This window comes from Petaurus breviceps, unplaced genomic scaffold (genome assembly GCF_028583685.1).
Source record: "Petaurus breviceps papuanus isolate PSGF00001 unplaced genomic scaffold, PetGlider_PUasm1.0 181, whole genome shotgun sequence".
NCBI lineage: Eukaryota > Metazoa > Chordata > Mammalia > Diprotodontia > Petauridae > Petaurus > Petaurus breviceps.
Genome location: NW_027185784.1, coordinates 14,803,022 through 14,815,448, shown reverse-complemented (window position 1 = coordinate 14,815,448; position 12,427 = coordinate 14,803,022). Strand labels below are relative to the sequence as shown.

General features: G+C 41.2%; 1 pseudogene; it reads right to left on the bottom strand.

Moving 5' to 3' along the window:
- Positions 1–394: 394 nt before the first annotated feature.
- On the bottom strand, positions 395–1,934 carry LOC138160374 (E3 ubiquitin-protein ligase Mdm2-like; annotated as a pseudogene).
- Between the last annotated feature and the right edge of the window lie 10,493 nt (positions 1,935–12,427).

Genomic DNA, 12,427 nt, shown 5'->3' with positions numbered 1-12,427 from the left:
AGTCTTAGGAACTGACTAAGGCACAAAGATGTTGAATGATTCATCTTGAGTCAAATAAGTTTTAAGTGTCCAATGTCATATCTGAGCCTAGATCTTTCCAGATTAGTACTCTATCCACTACACCCTGCTGCTTCTCCAAGTAATACAAATGAAAACTAATAAAATCAAAGGAAAAATAGCAGCCAAAGTGTTTTTTCCCTAAAGGAAGAGAATAAAAATATTCTTTCCAAAAAGCAAATTGAACTAGAGATAACTAAAATGGATTAAAATAATTCATTTTCTCAGAAAAAAATGTACAAAAATAAAATTTTAAATAAATTTCACAAGCCATGTGTGAACATTTGTAAGTACTTCATACACAGGGTTCCATGGTTCCACTTTTAGTATATCACAGCTAGAGAAAATAAGTTACCACAATCATTTGAATTGGCTGCCTGTACACTGGACAAGACTTGTTTCTTTCCTTCAGTTTCTAAGCCCATGTAAAACAGGCCACAAGATGTCCTGTCTTTCCATGTACAATGCAACCATTTTTAGGTCAACTCTGACAGATGACACAAGGTTCTACTGTACTAGGGGGGAGAATAGATTCCATACTTTTTTCTTTGTCTTACACTTCTCTCAAATTCTCCAGTATCTTCTTAATACAGATGTTACTTCTAGATGTTGATGGTTCGGAATGATACTCATTTTCTTGAAAGTCTGATGTCTGTACTATTTTTCTATCATTTTCCTCAACATATGACTCTTGAGAGTCATTCACTTTATTTTTCTTACAATCTGGAATGCCAATGCCCTCTTCCTCCTCTTGTCTGGGGCTTTCTAGTTTGCCCATATCCTTTCTCCTCATGGAGTCAATGCTCTCACAAAGCCAAGCATCTGTAGCAATGTGATGGAAGTTGAGGAAGTACACACCCAATAGTCCACTAAGGATATTTCAGCGTCTTCATCAAATGAGCCAGTGACACTCTCCTCTGCCAGATAGATGGTTATCTGGTATATCTCATCCTCTTCATCTATGAGTTCTTGTCTTTCATTGTGACGATAATCTTCAGAATCAATAGATTCAACTTCAAACTCAACACTGAATTGTATTGAAACTGAATCATCTGAATTTTCACTTAATACACCACTATCGATATCCAGACTTGAAGGGATTTCTGTTGAGTCACTTCTATTGCTTCAATTCATAGCATATCTCACTTATGACACATAAGGAACAGCTTTCATCAAATGTAAGGGAAATACTATCTGACTTACACTTTTTCCTGTGTCTTTCACCAGCCAACTCATCCAAATTTCCTTCTGTTTCATTCTGCCTTCTCCTTCTGGATGAGGACAATACATTATTTATCCTAAGCCATACCTAAAGCACGAAATCTCCCCTACAACAACATCCTATATACATGGACATTCGTCCTCCTTTTGAGCACCTATAACGGAATTGCAGGATCATAGATCCAGTGCTGGATGGGACCTCAGAGGTCATCTAAGTCTAGAATAAACTTTGGCGATGGTTTCTCTTCCTGCAGTTCTTGCATAGACTCCTTTTGACCACTTCCAATTTCAAGCAGACACCTGGTTTCATTTGGAGATGTATCCAGACTAGCAAATTCTTGCTGTCTGACTGCTATCTAGTTTCTAGAAATCATTGCATCTAATTCCTTATGCTCTTTCACAAAGAAGTTTGGTACCCCAAACAGATCTCTAAAAGGTCATCTGAACAATAGACAACGTGCTGTTGCTTTTTTATATAATTGTTTTGACATAATATCCTGACCAAGGTAGAATAAAACCTTCATTGTGAATGTGTCCTTCTGTGTACCAGAAAACTTCAACAATCTCAAGAGTAATACTTTTGGTCTAACCAGAGCCTCTGTTTCCAAAGCTGGAATTTGTGAGGTGCTTAATGCACCGTCTATGGCAGAAGACATTCTTCTATTGAACATTTGCCTGGGTAAGGATGGGAAGAGCTCTCTGAAATCTGATGGGGGGGGAGGAGGCACAGCTCCTAAAAAGCAAGTAGGTGAGAACCCTCAGGTTTAATTACCTGCAGCAGGAGACAAGGCAGGAGTTAGCTCCCCAATGTGGCTACCTCCTGACATGTCAGAACATGACCAACAAAAAGAGGAGAAGCTGAGCCAACCATTGGGCTGGGTGAGCCCTGTGATCCAGAGCTTCCATTCGGACTTCTTGGTAAACATACTAGAGTGGCCTGCCATTCCTTCTCTAGCTCATTTTACAGATGAGGAAATTGAAGCAAACAGGGTCAAATGACTTGCCCAGGATCACACAGCCAGTGTCTAAGGTCAAATTTGAACTCATGAAAATGAGTATCAGGATCAAGAACAGAGTCTAAGAGAATAAACAAAGAATCACAGTCTATGGTCAGGCTACAGGGTTTGACCCTGAAATACATAACAGGAATACAAGTTCAACAGTTTTCTCAGTTTGCCATACACAGACATCTTCCCACACATGGCTATTTTTGTGAAGAGTTTTTTTTAAGACTATCCTGCAAATTCACTTCATCTGTCACTTCAGTTACTATCCATGGCAATGATCATCTTCATTTTCTATAATTTTTTTGTTATTTATATCTTTTGTTTTTATATGACCTTTATTTGTGAATATATCCCTATCCCCTCCCCTGATTAGCAAGCCATCTCTTTTAATAAAAAATCTTTTTTAAAAAATTTTTCAGCAAAGCTAAGCAACACAAAAAACCAAATCTGAGAATATATCCAGTGTTGAACTCCCATAGACTCTCACCCCTGGAACAAAAAGATTGAGGTGCATTATCTCATTTCTTTTCTGGGGCCAAATTTTGTCACAATGGTCATATTTAAATGGTAGTAAATGATGTAGAGTCCAAATGGCTGAGAGGATAGTAATGCCATTGCTAGAAATCAAGAAGCTTTGAAGAGAACTAGGTTTGGAGGTAAGTTGATGAGCTCCATTTCAGGCTATTAAATTTAGTATGCAGAGTCAAATATCCAGATAGAGTTAACTGGTAGACTTGGAAATGTAAGCCTGGAGATCTGGGGAAAGGATGGAGCTGTGTATGGAGAGAGAATAGGAAAAAGTATGAGGAAACAGCCTTGGGGAGCCCCTACATTTATTAGGTAGGAGTAAGGTGGTAATCCAGGAAAGAGAGCACTGAGAGCACAATGTCATGGAAACCAAGGATGAGGACAGAAAAACGGCACTGGATCTAACAACATGGTGGTTATTAGTAACTGTGGAGAGAGCAGTTTCAAAACAGTTGTGGGAACAGAAGCCAGATTGCAGGAAGTTCCGGAGTGAGGGGGAGGCAAGGAAATAGAATCAGTGAAATTAGATTGCTTTTTTCACTCCAAAGTTTAATAACAATAAGTTGAAGATGTGGGAGGAACGAGGGCATGCTCTCATATCAATTTTAGAGTCTGGTCAGTTTGGAAGTGATGGCCTTCTTACTATCTAGTCATCCTGATCTCAATTTCCCTCTTCCTCCCTACCAGCTAAATTGTCCCCATTTCACAGAGTGGGGAAAATGCACACATAGCCAGGTGACAGCTATCCCCAGTGGTGGGGATCTCAAGAGGCCAGCTTACCTGAGTGTCCTCACAGCATCATAGAGAGCAAAGGACAACAGGTTATTCATTCTAATCTATACTTAAAGCATGACTCTCCTCTACAACAACATCCCATACACATGGATATTCACCCTCATTTTGAGCACCTATAACAGAATTGCAGGGATGGATGGGACCTCAGGGGCCATCTAATCTGTCTCATTTTAGAGATGGAGGTCAATAGAGGTTATATGACCTATCCAATGTCATCTGGGTAGTATGTATAAGAGATCAGATGTTATCCCAGGTCTTCTAATTCCAGATACAGTGTTTCTCCACTATGCCATGCTGTCTCAGCCATCTGCAGTCTCAGAGTCCTCTAAGGTACCTCCCAACCTCAAAGTTATTATCCTCTGATTTTCAGAGGCAGCTTATTTCATTGTTGAACAGCTGTCATTAATGTAAGCTTCCTTAAATTGATCTAAAAATACTCTTTCCTGTACCTTTTACCTATTGATCTCAGATGCACAGTTAGGCTCTATGGGGCCAAGAAGAATTCTAATACTGAAGCCTCTTTTGAAGGAAAGGGCAGCATTAATACAGAAGAGAAAGGGTTACTGCTGCCAAGCAAGCTAGTTCTGAAAACAAATAGACAAATAAATAAATAACTAAATCTAATCAGGAATCCTGCAGTCTTGCTCTTCCCCTCCTCCTTCTCCCTCCAGTCGAGACAACAGTACGAGCCTCACGTCGGAAATTAATATCACACGGGACAGTTAATCAAAGCTGAACCACCCTCCCCCCACCCCCACCCCATGGTGAGTGAACGGTGCTTGGAAGAGAGCTGACAGGCGGCCAGATGAAGGAGCAGAGCCAATTCACCCCCCCTTCCAGAGTCCACCTGTGAAGGGGGAGGCCTGAGGAGAAGGGGCTGAAGGAGGAAGCACCAAGCCAATTTCTTCCCATAAAAAATGATATGAGGTGAAAAACCGTTTACTGCACGTTAGGCTCCACGGCTGGGCCATTTGTATGTTTTACTGGGATGGTTATGTCACTAAATGAGGCCTGAAAAATCCATCATGACCAGAAAGCAGTGACAGTGGTTGGGGATGGGGAAGGGCAAGGGAGGAGAGGAACAGGAAATCATTTTCCCCGTTACCAGAGGTCTTCAAGCAGAAGGTAACTTGGTCACTTGTCAGGAATGTTGTAAAGGGACTTCATGCACTAGGCAGGGGGCTAGACCACATCAATCAATCAATCAATAAGCATTTATTAAGTGTTTACCATACACCAGGCCCTGGACTACAATGACAAAAGTGAGGCAATCTCTGCCCTCAAAGAGCTTATATTCTTCTGGATAACATCTAAGGCTCCTTCCAAGTCTAGGATTCCATGACCCTGTGATATTCTAACATTATTTAAGAGGGTACACTGTGCTCCCAATATTATTTCGGTATTGCTTTAGGAAATGGACTGTTCTCATCTGTAAGATTGAGGGTTTCCATTCCATAACCTTGAAGGTCCCCTCCAGATTTGACATTCTATTATTTTGTGATTCTATGCTCGTTTTCTGTCTTCTGGATGCTCTGCCCCATGACCAAGGAAATGAACACTTTCCAGGAAGTTTTGAGGCTGTAGCACAATGTTGCCTATCTGGAACTTTGGCTTGCTTTTCTGCCCAGTGGCTTTCTCCCAGCATCGCCCCCTTTTTTACTCTAAGGAGTGTATTGGTCCCCACCCCTGTCAGAACCATTCACCACCTTCCTTGGAGAACTAGTCATGCCATAGCCTAATAAGTCCCAGCTGTGATGAAAGAAGAGACTGACCTTGTCCTTATTTACTCTAGCTACTTCAACAAAATTTCTATTGACACATTCCACCGTCTCCTTAAGAGAGACGTGCCAAATGAAGAAATAAGCCAGGAAATAAGTCAATGACTGATGTCATAGAGGCAATTTACAATGCCAAGAGGAGATGGGCCAGACATTGCCCGATGTCGACCTTAAAAGGTAGAGGAGTGCAGCAGAAGGGAAATGTGGAAAGTCATCTGAGTAGACGTTATTAATCAGGAGTTCTGATAATGAATGCAAAAGCCTGCCACCTGAAATGTCAGCTTCAATTTTAATTGCCTACCACTCTCTTTCACTGCACTCCTAAGCAAAGAGAGGGCCTTGACAGCCCCTGGTCAAGCTTCGGTAAACTGACCAGCCCCATTCAATGAAACGGAGTCCTTTGTCATACTTCCTCCCACCTCCAAGTGACATTTACTAGCCCCTTAGACTCTTAGAGCTGAAGGGAAGTCTAGAAAATCTTTGATGTAACACTCTTACTTGTTAGATGAGGAGACTAGGATTCAGAGAGATGAAATTATGGAATCCCAGAGGAGGAAGGGCTTTTGGGGGACAACTTGTATCCAAACTTGGAAGGCATTCCTGGATCATTAAATTATAAAGCCTCTGTCTGAAGACCTCCTGAGAAAGGGAGATAACTCGACAGGCAGCCTGCTCCACTATCAGACAACTCTATTCGGAGGCCTGTCCTTATAGTGAGCCCAAATCTTCTTTCCCATGCCTTCTATATATTGGTCCTACTTGTGCTTCCTGGGACCCACCAGGAAAAAATCCAATTCCTGTATTAGTCAAACCTTAATTAAATGCAACCTAGAGAAAGGACTTAGTAATGACTTCTCATGTGTCTGTACAGAACTCTCTAACTTCTAAAAGTCTAAGGGTCCAGATCCTCAGCTTGCCTTTCATTACACTGGCTCTAGCAACAAGATTTGCATTTATGTAACACACAGTCTCCTTAGGTGACCAGACACCAAATGGGTTTAACTGATGTCACACAGGCAATTTACAACGCCAATAAAGAATGGGGCAGACAGCCAATGTCCAATTGAATCCAATGTCAAGATCATAGATGAACTATGAGGATCACCATCTGGACTCCCAGAAACAGCTGCCAGATAGAGAACAAGGTGGACAAGAGTTCCAATGACAAAATTCTTTGACAAGATTTTTTTAATACATGTGATAGAATCTGTGGGATTGATTTTTCTGTATCTGGGTACCAAAAAGCAACTTCAAAAGTATAAGATGAAGGAGGTATAATTAGTCAAAAATTCTCATGAAAAAGATCTAGGAGGTTGTTTGAATGGATTGAAAATTAAATATAAGCCATGAATGGGCCATGGTGATCCAAAAGAGCTAATTCTCTCCTAAGCTGAATTGGGAGACCTATTGCCCAGAATGAGGGGAATGATAGTTGAACTTTATTCTGCCCTGACAGGACCACATATGGATCACTGTGGCCCATATGCCACATTTTAGGAAGGACTTTGACAGACTGGAAGTCTAGATGGAGCAACCAAGACTATGAGAGAAGAAGGTAACATACCCTATGAATTTTAGTTGAAGGAGCTGGGGACATTTAGCCTGAAGAAGAGAAGACTTACATGATTACAATCTCTAATTATTTGAAAGATGAATAGGGATACTACTTGGTACCATAAGGCATAATTAGGAGTAATGGGTGGGTGTTGCAGAGATATAGGTTTGGTATAAGGAAAAACTCCAATAGTTTTGGGTTTTTTTTTTTGGTTTTGGTTTTGGTTTTTTGCTTTTTGGAGGGGGGAATGAAGGGCAATTGGTGTCAAGTGACTTGCCCAAGGTCACACAGCTAGTGTTAAGTGTCTAAGGCCAGATTTGAACTCAGGTCTTCCTGATTCCAGGGCCAGTGCTCTATTCACTGTACCACCTAGCTGCCCCTATTCCAGTAGTTTTTGCTGTCCAAAAAATGGAATGAGCTGTCTCAGAAAGGAGTGCTTCTTCCCACCCTTCACTGGAAATATTCAGATGAAAGAATGGCCAATTGATGGGGAGTAAAAGGGATTCTTGGTCAGATATCCATTGTACAAAGTGGCCTTTGAGCTCCCTTCAGATTCTGAGATCCTGTGAATGGAAAGGGTAGAACACTGCTTTGTGTTCATGGAGGGTCAAATGAGGACAAATTGATCGTTTGATATGTACATAAACTCTAGTTCTGTTGAATTCAATTCTTTCTACTAGGTAAGGAAAATGGGAATGGGAAAAGAAAGTCAAAGTGTCAGGAGCTGTGGAGTGAGACTAGGTGTGTTCAGTCTCCCACAGAGTTCGATGAAAGCCGCCCAAGGGCTTCAGAAACAGAAAGCAAGCACTAGCAGACGATGGCAAATACGCGTCAGAGAAATCTAGCATGATCCAGGAAACCTGAGTCCTGATTCAAGCTGCAAAAATGCTCCCACCAACAACAAATTCGCTTTAGTCAAAGGGTTTATCAAAGTCTCCTCAGAAGGGGGTCTTGAAATGCAAACTACAAAAAAAGATGGCTTTCTAAATTTGTACAGGTATCCTTCACGCTTCAAGGGAGTTGCCTATAAAGCAAATTTCCATAAAGTGTATTCTATTTTTCCATTGACTTCTGTGATAAAATGAGGGTTGCATTTCATTGTGATGGGGGAAGAGGAGGTCTTGAAAATGTAGCACAGGACAGGAAACCTTTGAAAGGTTTTCAAAGGCCACAGTAACTTTCTGGTTATGCAGTAAGCATTTATTAAGTGCTTAATGGCAATAGGACATTGTGCTAGATCTAGGAATACAAAGACATAACAGCCCCTGCCTTCAGAAAGCTCAAATCTACTATGCAGAAACAAAATATACAGAGATAAGTAAATACAAATTATATGAATAAATACAAATTTGGCAAATCTAGCGCCACTGCTGGGCCTACTCTTTCCAACTCCCCCTCCTCACAGGGAAAAACTTGAAAGTGACTGTTACTACCCTCAGGGTTCCGGAATATCCCTAAAAGCCTGGTTTTCTAGTACTGTCGTTCATCATCCCCCATAGGTATGGTTTCTCATAAACAATTAGCCAGTGGACTCAATTAGCCTTCAGCAAATGGATTTGCTAAGATGATACAGTAAGAAAAGTTGATACAAAATATTCTACACCCCTCCCCAAAGCCTAGGACATGTTCTCTTCCAACAAATACACAAAGACCCTTGGGAAGGTAGGCTCAAACTAGTGAGATACATATGTAAGATATACGCATGTCAAAGGAGTAACTTAGAACTCCTGGTGCTTTATGGCCTGAAATTCCCTTTTTGATTCCATAAGTCAATATTCTTCTCCGGTACAAGGAGTTATCCTTCTTGAAGCTATCTGCTTCCTCAGATGGGTGTTGTTTTGGGGGGTTTTAGGGGGTGGGGATGAGATTCTGTGATTCAAAGATAGGAGGCTAAACTAAAAACAAAGAAATTTATTAACACGCTGAAGAGTACTGGTCTAACTGAATAACAGTTTTAACTTCCTTGGATACAGATTTGTGGGGTTTTTTAATAACCTTTCAGGACTACTTAAGAGCATATAGACAATCAGCAACATTCTACCACAATTTAAAATAGATGAGAAAAGCATTTCACATGAGAGGGAGGGGCAGAGAAAGAGAGGAATCAGAAAAGGGAGAAAAGGAGCCAAGTCAAGATGGCGGAGTAGAAGCAAGGACCTCCAAGCGGCTCCGGCTTCCACCCTCCCCAATCAATGTAAAGAGGGGTCTCTGAACAAACTTTGGAGCTGAAGAACCCACAAAATGACACAGAGAAGCTAACCTCCCACTGAGGACAGCTCAGCAGGCTGGCCTGCACAGCGCTCTGGGAGCTGAGCCCAGGTCCACCTGAGCCGGAGGTTTTAGCCCCAGGATCTGACCAGCTGCCAGCTGGAGGGACTCAAGATCAGTAGCAGCTGTGGCTGTTTCCAGAATGATCAACACATAGATGCAAAGGACTAAGTGACAGGTCAGTGCAGTCTGGACTTTGGGACCCAGTAAATGGGAGTGCCTCGGCTTTAGCCCCCAAGGCAAGAAGCTGCTGAGATGCCCAGCACAGCCAGCCAGGGCCATATGGAAGCTTCAGCTCCTGGCCTGCTGAGTGTAGGGGGACCAAGTGACCAGTCTGAGACGTAATCATTCTTGCTTTAACCTCCTTGGATCTAGATTGCAGTCTAGGGTGGAGGTCCTGGAGTGTGTGTTCAGCTTGCCAGAGCATGTGGAGGCCTCAGAGAGGGCACCCCTCTGGCAGCTGAGAAAACCCCAGCATTTGGGATGAAAGCTCCCCTGTCTGGTGGCAGAGTCCTACTGTAGCAAAAAGCCCAGGGGGTCAAGTGACTGAGGGATGACATGACCAGGCAAAGGAAACAAAGCAAAAAGAAAATTCCAACCTTAGACTCCTATTTGGGGGACAAAAAGGATCAAAGCATGGAACAGCAGGAAGACAGTGAAGTCACAACGCCTGCACCAAAAGGAAAATATGAGCTGGTTAGAGGCCATAGAGGATGTTAAGAAGCAAATAAGAGAAGTGGAGGAAAAATTGGGAAGAGAAATGAGAACGATGCAAGAAAATTATGAAATGAGAGTCAACAGCCTGACTGAGGAAAATCACACCTTAAAAAATAGACTAACTGAAATGGCAAAAGAGGCTCAAAAAGGCAATGAGGAGAAGAATGCCTTAAAAAGCCGAATTTGTCAGATGGAAAAAGAATCTCAAAAGTTCACTGAGGAGAATCATTGCTTCAGAATTAGATTGGAGCAAGTGGAAGCTAATGACATTATGAGAAATCGAGATGCTGTTAAACAGATCCAAACAAATGAAAGAATAGAAGGCAATGTGAAATATCTCATGGGAAAAACCACTGACCTGGAAAATAGATCCAGGAGAGATAATTTAAAAATTATTGGACTACCTGAAAGCCATGATCAAAGTAAGAACCTAGAAATCATCCTCCAGAAAGTTCTCAAAGAAAACTGCCCTGATGTTCTAGAACCAGACTTGGATAGAGGTAAAATAGAGGTTGAAAGGATCCACTGATTGCCTCCTAAAAAAGATCCCAAAAGAAAACTCCTAGGAATATTATAGCCAGGTTCTGGAATTCCCAGATCAAGGAGAGAATATTACAAGTAGCCAGGAAGAAACAATTTGAATATTGTGGAATCACAATCAGGATAACACAGGATCTGGCAGCTTCTACACTAAGGGATCGAAGGGCTTGGAATATGATATTCCAGAGATCAAAGGAGCTGGGATTAAAACCAAGAATCACCCACCCAGCAAAACTGAGTATCATGTTTCAGGGGAAAATATGGTCATTCAATGGAATGGAGGACTTTCAAGCATTCTTAATGAAAAAACCAGAGTTGAATAGAAAATTTGACATTCTGATACAAGAAGCAAGAGAAGCATGAGAAGGTAAACAGGGAAAAGAAAGCATAAGGAACTTATCAAAGTTGAACTGTTTACATTCCTACATGGAAAAATGATCATTGTAACTGATGAAACTTTTCTCAGTATGAAAATAGTTGAAGGGAATATATATATATATATATGAGGGTATATGGGCATATAAATACATATGTGAATTTGTGTATATATGTTTACAGGTATACATAGATAGAGGGCACAGCACCAAATTAATAGGAAGGGATGATACTTAAAAGGTGAAATAAAGAGGTGAGAGAGGAATATAATGAGAGGAGATGGGGAAAGACAGAATGGGGTAAACTATCTCATATAGCAAGGGCAAGGGGAAATGGTTACAATGGAGGGGAAGAATAGGAAGGCAAAAGGGAATGGCTCAGCCTTATTCTCATTGAATTTGGCTTGGGGAGGGAATGAAATACTCATTAAATAGGGTATCTCACCCTACAGGAGAGTAGGGGGAAAGGGGATGAGAGGGGGGATGATGGAAGGGAGAGCAGGCTGGGGGTGAGGGAAGTTGGAAGCACCCACTTTTGAAAAGGGATGGTATCAAAGTAGAGAATAGAACAAGTGAGAGGTGGGATAGGAGGGCGGGAAATATAGTTAGTCTTTTACAATATATCTATTATGTTATTGTTTTACATTAGCTACACATGTACAACCTATACTGAACTGCTTATCTTCCCAGTAAGGGTGGGTGACAAGGGAGGAAGGGAATGAATCTGGAATTCAAATTTTAAAATCAAATGTTTAAATATATACATATATATATACTATTATTAATACTATTTTACATGTAATTGTGAAATAAGATATACAGGCACTGGGGTATAGAGATCCACCATGCCCTACTGGAAAAGTCAAAAGAGGTATGGGAGAAGATATGGGAGAGAGCAGATTGGACGAGGGGATATTCTATGAGACTGCTATTTTGGGGTGGTGGGTAGGGGAAAAATGGGGAGAAAATTTGTAACTCAAAATCTGGCAGAAAATAATGATGTAAACCAGAAGTTAATAAAGCATTTGAAAAACGGGGGAAAAAAAGAAAAGAAAAGGGAGAAAAGAAAAGTATCTGGAATACAGATGACAATATTTATTCTAAGAAAACTTGCCTTCTTCAAGGGCAAGATACAAGGGGAGGTGAATAAATATTTTTACAATTGAAAAAGAAGTGCTTTTAGACAAAACTGTAGTCTATTACCCATGGACAAAAAGTAGTTGTTACAGTAATTCATGGGACAGTTTGCCTTACCAAGTCTGCTCTGTGTATCTTTTATTTCTCTTTTGATAGTTGAGGACTTTCTAATGTTGGATCCCCAGGAGTTTGGGGGATTAGCCCACCAAGTTGTTTCAAAGTAATTTTGGCTTCTATTTCCCCGCCCCCTCCCCCCACACACACACATGACTCTCTTTCAGACACTGGTGGGAGAGTGTGACCAAAGTGTATGGGGGGACTGTGATGTTTTGATTTTTCCTGCTTTTACTTTCTATTGAGTAAGACTCATACTTATACCCACCTTTGCCTTCTATTGAGTAAATGGCATGATCATTATTACCTTCACCTTATCATTTAGCAAATATTTAA